The following is a 9,406-nucleotide window of genomic DNA, read 5'->3' as shown; positions in this document are numbered from 1 at the left end:
ATTGGTGTCCTTTAGTAGTAGTTTCTTTACAGAAATTCAACCATGATGGCTTGATTCATGTAGTCTCCCCTGAACAGTTGATGTTGAGATGTGTCTCTTACTTGAACTCTGTGAAGCATTTATTTGGGCTGCAATCTGAGGCTGGTAACTCTAATGAACTTATCCTCTGCAGCAGAGGTAATTCTGTGTCTTCCTTTCCCCATGAGAGCCAGTTTCATCATGGAGCTTGATGGTTTTAGCCGTATTGATTGACCTTCATGTCTTATAGTAATGACAGACTGTTGTTTCTCTTTGCTTATTTGAGCTGTTCTTGCCATAATATGGACTTGGTCTTTTACCAAATAGGGCTATCTTTACATTTACATTTAAGTCATTTAGCAGACGCTCTTATCCAGAGCGACTTACAAGTTGGTGCATTCACCTTATGATGTCCAGTGGAACAACCACTTTACAATAGTACATCTAACTCTAAGGGGAGGGGGGGGGGGGAGTTAGAAGGATTACTTTATCCTATCCTAGGTATTCCTTAAAGAGGTGGGGTTTCAGGTGTCTCCGGAAGGTGGTGATTGATTCCGCTGACCTGGCGTCGTGGGGGAGTTTGTTCCACCATTGGGGTGCCAGAGCAGCGAACAGTTTTGACTGGGCTGAGCGGGAGCTGTACTTCCTCAGAGGTAGGGAGGCGAGCAGGCCAGAGGTGGATGAACGCAGTGCCCTTGTTTGGGTGTAGGGCCTGATCAGAGCCTGAAGGTACAGAGGTGCCGTTCCCCTCACAGCTCCGTAGGCAAGCACCATGGTCTTGTAGCGGATGCGAGCTTCAACTGGATGCCAGTGGAGAGAGCGGAGGAGCGGGGTGACGTGAGAGAACTTGGGAAGGTTGAAGACCAGACGGGCTGCGGCGTTCTGGATGAGTTGTAGGGGTTTAATCGCACAGGCAGGGAGCCCAGCCAACAGCGAGTTGCAGTAATCCAGACGGGAGATGACAAGTGCCTGGATTAGGACCTGCGCCGCTTCCTGTGTGAGGCAGGGTCGTACTCTGCGAATGTTGTAGAGCATGAACCTACAGGAACGGGTCACCGCCTTGATGTTGGTTGAGAACGACAGGGTGTTGTCCAGGATCACGCCAAGGTTCTTAGCGCTCTGGGAGGAGGACACAATGGAGTTGTCAAGCGTGATGGCAAGATCATGGAACGGGCAGTCCTTCCCCGGGAGGAAGAGCAGCTCCGTCTTGCCGAGGTTCAGCTTGAGGTGGTGATCCGTCATCCACACTGATATGTCTGCCAGACATGCAGAGATGCGATTCGCCACCTGGTTATCAGAAGGGGGAAAGGAGAAGATTAATTGTGTGTCGTCTGCATAGCAATGATAGGAGAGACTATGTGAGGATATGACAGAGCCAAGTGACTTGGTGTATAGCGAGAATAGGAGAGGGCCTAGAACAGAGCCCTGGGGGACACCAGTGGTGAGAGCACGTGGTGCGGAGACAGATTCTCGCCACGCCACCTGGTAGGAGCGACCTGTCAGGTAGGACGCAATCCAAGCGTGGGCCGCGCCGGAGATGCCCAACTCTTCTGTATACCGCCCCTACATTGTCATAGCACAACTGATTGGCTCAAACGCATTAAGAAGGAAAGAAATTCCACAATTGTATTTTTAACAAGGCACACCTGTTAATTGAAATGCATTCCAGGTGACTACCTCATGAAGCTGGTTGAGAGAATACAAATAGTGTGCAAAGCTGTCAAGACAAAGAGTGGCTACTTTAAAGAATCTCACATAAAATATATTTCAATTTGTTTAAAACTTTATTTTGGTTACTACATGATTCATATGTGTTATTTCATAGTTTTGATGTCTTCACTATTATTCTACAATGTATAAAATAGTAAAAATAAAGAAAACCCTTGAATGAATAGGTGTGTCCAAACTTTTGACTGGTACTGTAAGTATATAAAAGGTTGAGCTCCGGACCTCTGTGTCCTCATATGTACTGTAGTTACGGCCCAGGTCATGTTGCAGCAGTGTGTATGAGGGAGATTCCTAGATGTGCAAGAGTGCATGAGACAATCAAATGTGTCGTATCGGTGGAAAACGTTGTGTGTGTTAACTGTAAGGGTACCCATGGTGATGGAAATCAGAAGTTTCCGGTGAGAGAAAGGCAGGTCGAGGTTGCCAGGATCAGAGTAGTACAGAAGGTGTTGTATGCTGAGGCAGTGACGAGAGTAGTAGAGAAAGATGGGTCCAGGGTGAGGGATCCTAAGAGGCTCCCTGTGAGAAGGCCGAGGCCAATAGAGTGTGATAGGAATAACGTGTTTCAGTAAGGTTGGATTTTTAGCGTTCATAGCCATAATTATCAACAGAAATGGAACATAAATCACAGAAAATAGATGTTGTTTTGGCAGCTGCAGAGATGTACATGGGTGTATGAGATTTTACTGCAGAGTTACAAGGTGTGTTGAGCGACAGTGTCCTGTCCGCCCAGGCTGCCGGCTTGGTGTAGGATCAGATAGGACCAAGTAGTGGAATAGGTTTTAATGGGTGTATGGTTAGTTGGTAGGGACATTTTTCTTCCATTTTCCCTGTCCTCTTTCCCTTCCCTTTTGTGTCACAAAGTGTAATGAATTCACACTCCAGAACAGTAGGCGGATACTAGATAAGAGAAATAGATAGGTATAGGGAGGCTGTATCTGGCCTCACACTCTAGTACAGTAGGTGGCAGTGTATGTACCTTTCAGTTGGATGCGATCCGCCAATACAAATTTATTTCAAGAAACGTGTAGGCTAGTGGTTAGCTCAATGATGTATATAAACCATTAAGTTAGCTAGCTGATTAGCTTCACGGTAAAAACATTAGCGTCCGGTCAGCAACATTAACATCGATTTTCTCTTCAAAATAAAAGGCTGCAGTAAAACTCTATGTGTCTGATACAAAATCCATAATTTTTGCAGTTTTGAATAGTGCAGAATGGTACAGTTACGTTACAAAATTATAACTACATCGGGAGAAAAAACTAAAGAGAATGATTGCTTTATATAAGATACATGAACGATAGAAGCACCAGTTAGCCTGGAGTTAGCCTCTCCCGGCTACCCGAAGAAATCAATCAGATAATCCCTGGGCTTCAATACCTCTTTTGCCAAATGGCCTGGACCCTTTGCTGCCGACACGGAGCCCTGCCGATTCATCATGACTGGTCTGCCGACGTAACCATCCGAGGGGGTTTCAACAGGCTCCCCCGTAGCGATGTCCCCCTGAGGCCCATCTGCTAGCCTGCTGCTATCCATCGGCCTGCTAGCTGTCTGAATCTCCTCCAGCTCACCTAGCTACTCACTGGACCCTATGATTACTCGGCTACACATGCCTCTCCCTAATGTCAATATGCATTGTCTATTGCTGTTTTGGTTAGTAATTATTGTCTTATTTCACTGTAGAGCCTCCAGTCGTGCTCAATATGCCTTAGCTAGCCCTGTTGTTCCACCCCCCACACATGCGGTGACCGCACCTGGCTTAAATGGTGCTTCTAGAGACAAAACCTCTCTCATCGTCACTCAATGCCTAGGCTTACCTCCACTGTACTCACATCCTACTATATGCCTTGAATCTATCCTTCCGTGCCCAGAAACCTGCCCCCTTTACTCTGTTCCGAATGTATTAGACGACCAGTTCTTTTAGCCTTTAGCCGTACTCTTATCCTACTCCTCCTCTGTTCCTCTAGTGATGTAGAGGTTAACCCAGGCCCTGCAGCCCGCAGCATCACTCCCATTCCCCAGGCGCTCTCATTTCTTAGTCATGGCCTCTAAACCTTCAAGCTGCATACTGAACCCTATTCCAACTAAACTACTGAAAGAGCTGCTTCCTGTGCTTGGCCCTCCTCATGTTGAACATAACAAATGGCTCGCTATCCACCGGATGTGTACCAAACTCACTAAAAGTGGCAGTAATATAGTCTCTCTTGAAAAAGCCAAACCTTGACCCAGAAAATATAAAAAATTATCGGCCTATATTGAATCTCCCATTCCTCTCAAAATGTTTAGAAAAAGCTGTTGCGCAGCAACTCACTGCCTTTCTGAAGACAATCAATGTATGCGAAACACTTCAGTCTGGTTTTAGACCCCATCATAGCACTGAGACTGCACTTGTGAAGGTGGTAAATTACCTTTTAATGGTGTCAGACCAGTTCTGGCATGGTTTAGATCTTCTCTGTCGGAAAGATATCAGTTTGTCTCTGTGGATGGTTTGTCCTCTGACAAATCAACTGTAAATTCCGGTGTTCCTCAAGGCTCCGTTTTAGGACCACTATTGTTTTCACTATATATTTTACCTCTTGGTGATGTCATTCGGAAACATAATGTTAACTTTCACTGCTATGTGGATGACACACCTGTACATTTCGATGAAACATGGTGAAGCCCCAAAATGTCCCTCCGTGGAAGCCTGTGTTTCAGACATAAGGAAGTGGATGGCAGCAAATGTTCTACTTTTAAACTTGGACAAAACAGAGATGCTTGTTCTAAGTCCCAAGAAACAAATAGATCTTCTGTTGAATCTGAGAATTAATCTTGATAGTTTTACAGTCGTCTCAAATAAAACTGTGAAGGACCTTGGCGTTACTCTGGACCCTGATCTCTCTTTTGACGAACATATCAAGCCTGTTTCAAGGACAGCTTTTTTCCATCCACGTAACATTGCAAAAATCTTAAACTTTCTGTCCAAAAATTATGCTGAAAAATGTATTCATGCTTTTGTCACTTCTAGGTTAGACTACTGCAATGCTCTACTTTCCGGCTACCCGGATAAAGAACAAAATAAACTACAATTAGTGCTAAACAAGGCTGCTAGAATCTTGACTAGAACCAAAGAATTTGATCATATTACTCCAGTGCTAGCCTCTCTACACTGGCTTCCTGTTAAAGCAAGGGCTGATTTCAAGGTTTTACTGCCCATTACATGGGCTTGCTCCTACCTATCTTTCCGATTTAGTCCTGCCGTACATACCTACACGTATGCTACGGTCACATAACGCAGGCCTCCTTACTCTCCCTAGAATTTCTAAGCAAATAGCTGGAGGCAGGCTTTCTCCTATAGAGATCCATTTTTATGGAATGGTCTGCCTACCCATGTGAGAGACGCAAACTCAGTCTCAACCTTTAAGTCTTTATTGAAGATTCATCTCTTCAGAAGATCCTATGATTGAGTGTAGTCTGGCCCAGGAGTGTGTAGGTGAACGTAAAGGCACAGGAGCAACGAACCACCCTTGCTGTCTCTGCCTGGCTGGTTCCCCTCTCTCCACTGGGATTCTCTGCCTCTAATCCTATTACAGGGGTTGACTGGCTTACTGGTGCTCTTCCATGCCGTCCCTAGGAGAGGTGAGTGGGTTGAGTCACTGACATGATCTTCCTGTCCGGGTTGGCACCCCCCCTTGGGATGTGCCGTGGCGGGGATCTTTGTGGGCTATACTCGGCCTTGTCTCAGGATGGTAAGTTGGTGGTTGAAGAAATCCTTCTAGTGGTGTGGGGGCTGTGCTTTGGCAAAGTGGGTGAGGTTATATCCTGCCTGGTTGGCCCTGTCCGGGGGTATAGTCGGACAGGGCCACAGTGTCTCCCGACCCCTCCTGTCTCAGCCTCCAGTATTTATGCTGCAGTAGTTTATTTGTTGGGGGGCTAGGGTCAGTCAGTTATATCTGGAGTACTTTGCCTGTCTTATCCGGTGTCCTGTGTGAATTTAAGTATTCTCTCTCTAATTCTCTCTTTCTCTCGTTTTCTCTCTTTCTTGATTTCTTTCTTTCTCTCTCTCGGAGGACCTGAGCCCTAGGACCATGCCTCAGGACTACCTGGCCTGATAACTCCTTGCTGTCCCTAGTCCACCTGGCCGTGCTGCTGCTCCAGTTCTGCCTGCGGCTATGGAAGCCTGACCTGTTCACCGGACGTGCTATCTGTCCCAGACCTGCTGTTTTCAACTCTCTAGAGACAGCAAGAGTGGTAGAGATACTCTGAATGATCGGCTATGAAAAGACAACTGACATTTACTCCTGCGGTGCTGACCTGTTGCTCACTCGACAACCACTGTGATTATTATTATTTGACCCTGCTGGTCATCTATGAACATTCGAACATCTTTGCCATGTTCTGTTATAATCTCCACCCGGCACAGCCAGAAGAGGACTGGCCACCCCTCATAGCCTGGTTCCTCTCTAGGTTTCTTCCTAGGTTCTGGCCTTTCTAGGGAGTTTTTCCTAGCCACCGTGCTTCTACACCTGCATTGCTTGCTGCTTGGGGTTTTAGGCTGGGTTTCCGTACAGCACTTTGTGACATCAGCTGATTAAGAAGGGCTTTAAAAATGAATTTGATTGCAATTTGATTGATTTGTTGACTAATGTAACCGTAAAAGCATTGGTTTCATGCATGTTAACATTAGAAGCCTCCTCCCTAAGTTTGTTTTATTCACTGCTTTAGCACACTCCATCAACCTGGATGTCCTAGCCATGTCTGAATCCTGGCTTAGGAAGGCCAACAAATATCCAGAAATTTCCATCCCTAACTATAACATTTTCTGACAAGATAGAACTGCCAAAGGGGGTGGTGTTGCAATCTACTGCAGAGAGAGCCTACAGAGTTCTGTCATACTATACAGGTCTGTGCCCAAACAATTTGAGTTTCTTCTTTAAAAATCCACCTTTCCAGAAACAAGTCTCTCATCATTGCCGCTTGTTATAGACGCCCTTCAGCCCCCAGCTGTGCCCTGGACACCATATGTGAATTGATCGCCCCCCATCTATCTTCAGAGTTCGTACTGTTAGGTGACTTAAACTGGGACTTGCTTAACACCCCGGCCGACCTACAATCTAAGCTTGATGCCCTCAATCTCACACAAATTATCAAGGAACCTACCAGGTACAACCCAAAATCCGTAACCATTGGCACCCTCTTAAATATCATCCTGACCAACTTGCCCTCTAAATACACCTCTGCTGTCTTCAACCAGGGTCTCCGCGATCACTGCCTCATTGCCTGCATGCGTAATGGGTCCGCGGGCAAACGACCACCCCTCATCACTGTCAAACGCTCCCTAAAACACTTCAGCGAGCAGGCCTTTCTTTTTTCACCCCCTTTTTCTCCACAATTTCGTGGTATCCAATTGTTAGTAGTTACTGTCTTGTCTCATCGCTGCAACTCCCGTACGGACTCAGGAGAGGCGAAGTTCGGGAGCCATGCGTACTCCGAAACACAACCCAACCAAGCTGCACTGCATCTTAACACAGTGCGCATCCAACCCGGAAGTCAGCCGCACCAATGTGTCGGAGGAAACACTGTACACCTAGCGACCTGGTCAGCGTGCACTGCGCTCGGCCCGCCACAGGAGTCGCTAGTGCGCGATGAGACAAGGATATCACAGCCGGCCAAACCCTCCCTAACCCGGAAGACACTAGGCCAATTGTGCGCCGCCCTATGGGCCTCCCGGTCGCGGCCGGCTGCGACAGAGCATGGGCTCGAACCCAGAGTTTCTGGTGGCACAGCTAGCACTGCGATGCAGTGCCTTAGACCACTACGCCACCTGGGAGGCCTGTGAGCAGGACTTTCTAACTGACCTGGCCCGGGTATCCTGGAAGGATATTGACCTCATCCCATCAGTAGAGGATGCCTGGTTGCTCTTCAAAAGTGCTCTCCTCTCCATCTTAAATAAGCATGCCCCGTTCAAAAAATGTAGAACCAGGAACAGATACAGCCCTTGGTTCACCCCAGACTTGACTGCCATTGACCAGCACAAGAACATCCTGTGGCGTTCTGCATTAGCATCGAATAGCCCCCGCGATATGCAATTCTTCAGGGAAGTATGGAACCAATATACTCAGTTAGGAAAGCTAAGGCTAGCTTTTTCAAACAGAAATTTGCATCCTGTAGGACTAATTCCAAAATGTTTTGGGACACTGTAAAGTCCATGGAGAATAAGAGCACCTCCTCCCAGCTGCCCACTGCACTGAGGATAGGAAACACTGTCACCACCGATAAATCTATGATAATACATAATTTCAATAAGCTTTTTTCCACGGGTGGCCATGCTTTCCACCTGGCTACCCCTACCACAGCCAACACCTCAGCACCCCCCCCCCCCCAGCTTCTCCTTCACCCAAATCCGAACAGCTGATGTTCTGGAAGAGCTGCAAAATCTGGATCCCTACAAATCAGCTGGGGTAGACAATCTGGACCCTCTGTTTATTAAATTATCCGCCAAAATTGTTGCAACCCCTATTACTAGCCTTTTCAACCTCTCTTTCGTATCGTCTGACATCCCCAAAGATTGCTGCTGCGGCGGTCATCCCCGTCTTCAAAGGGGGAGACACCTTAGACACAAACTGTTATAGACCTATATATATCCTACCCTGCCTTTCTAAAATCTTCAAAAGCCAAGTTAATAAACAGTTCACCGACCATTTCGAATCACACCGTACCTTCTCCACTATGCAATCTGGTTTCCGAGCTGGTCATGGGTGCACCTCAGCCATGCTCAAGGTCCTAAACGATATCATAACCGCCATAGATAAAGGACAGTACTGTGCAGCCGTCTTCATCGACCTGACCAAGGCTTTCGACTCTGTCAATCACCGCATTCTTATCGGCAGACTCAATAGCCTTGGCTTCTCAAATGACTGCCTCGCCTGGTTCACCAACTACTTCTCAGATAGAGTTCAGTGTGTCAAATCGGAGGGCCTGTTGTCCGGACCTCTGGCAGTCTCTATGGGGGTGGCAGAGGGCTCAATTCTCGGGCCGACTCTTTTCTCTGTATATATCAATGATGTCGCTCTTGCTGCTGGTGATACTCTGATCCACCTCTACGCAGACGACACCATTCTGTATACATCTGGCCCTTCTTTGGACACTGTGCTAACAAACGAGCTTCAACGCCATACAACACTCCTTCCGTGCCATCCAACTGCTCTTAAATGCTAGTACAACTAAGTGCATAATCTTCAACCGATTGCTGCCCGCACCCTCCTGCCCGACTAGCATCACTACTCTGGACGGTTCTGATTTAGAATATGTGGACAACTATAAATACCTAAGTGTCTGGTTAGACTGTAAACTCTCCTTCCAGACTCACATTAAACATCTCCAATCCAAAATGAAATCTAGAATCGGCTTCCTATTTCGCAACAAAGCCTCCTTCACTCATGCCGCCAAACATACCCTCGTAAAACTGAACATCCTAAAGGTCCTTGACTTCGGCGATGTCATTTACAAAATAGCCCCCAAAACTCTACTCAGTAAACTGGATGTAGTCACAGTGCCATCTGTTTTGTCACCAAAGCCCCATATACTACCCAGCACTGCAACCTCTATGCTCTCATCCTCTATGGCTGGCCCTCACTACATATCCGTCGCCAAACCAACTGGCTCCAGGTCATCTATAAGT

The sequence above is a fragment of the Salvelinus alpinus genome, chromosome 12 (genome assembly GCF_045679555.1).
Source record: "Salvelinus alpinus chromosome 12, SLU_Salpinus.1, whole genome shotgun sequence".
NCBI classification, from domain to species: Eukaryota; Metazoa; Chordata; class Actinopteri; order Salmoniformes; family Salmonidae; genus Salvelinus; species Salvelinus alpinus.
This window is presented reverse-complemented; position numbering follows the sequence as displayed.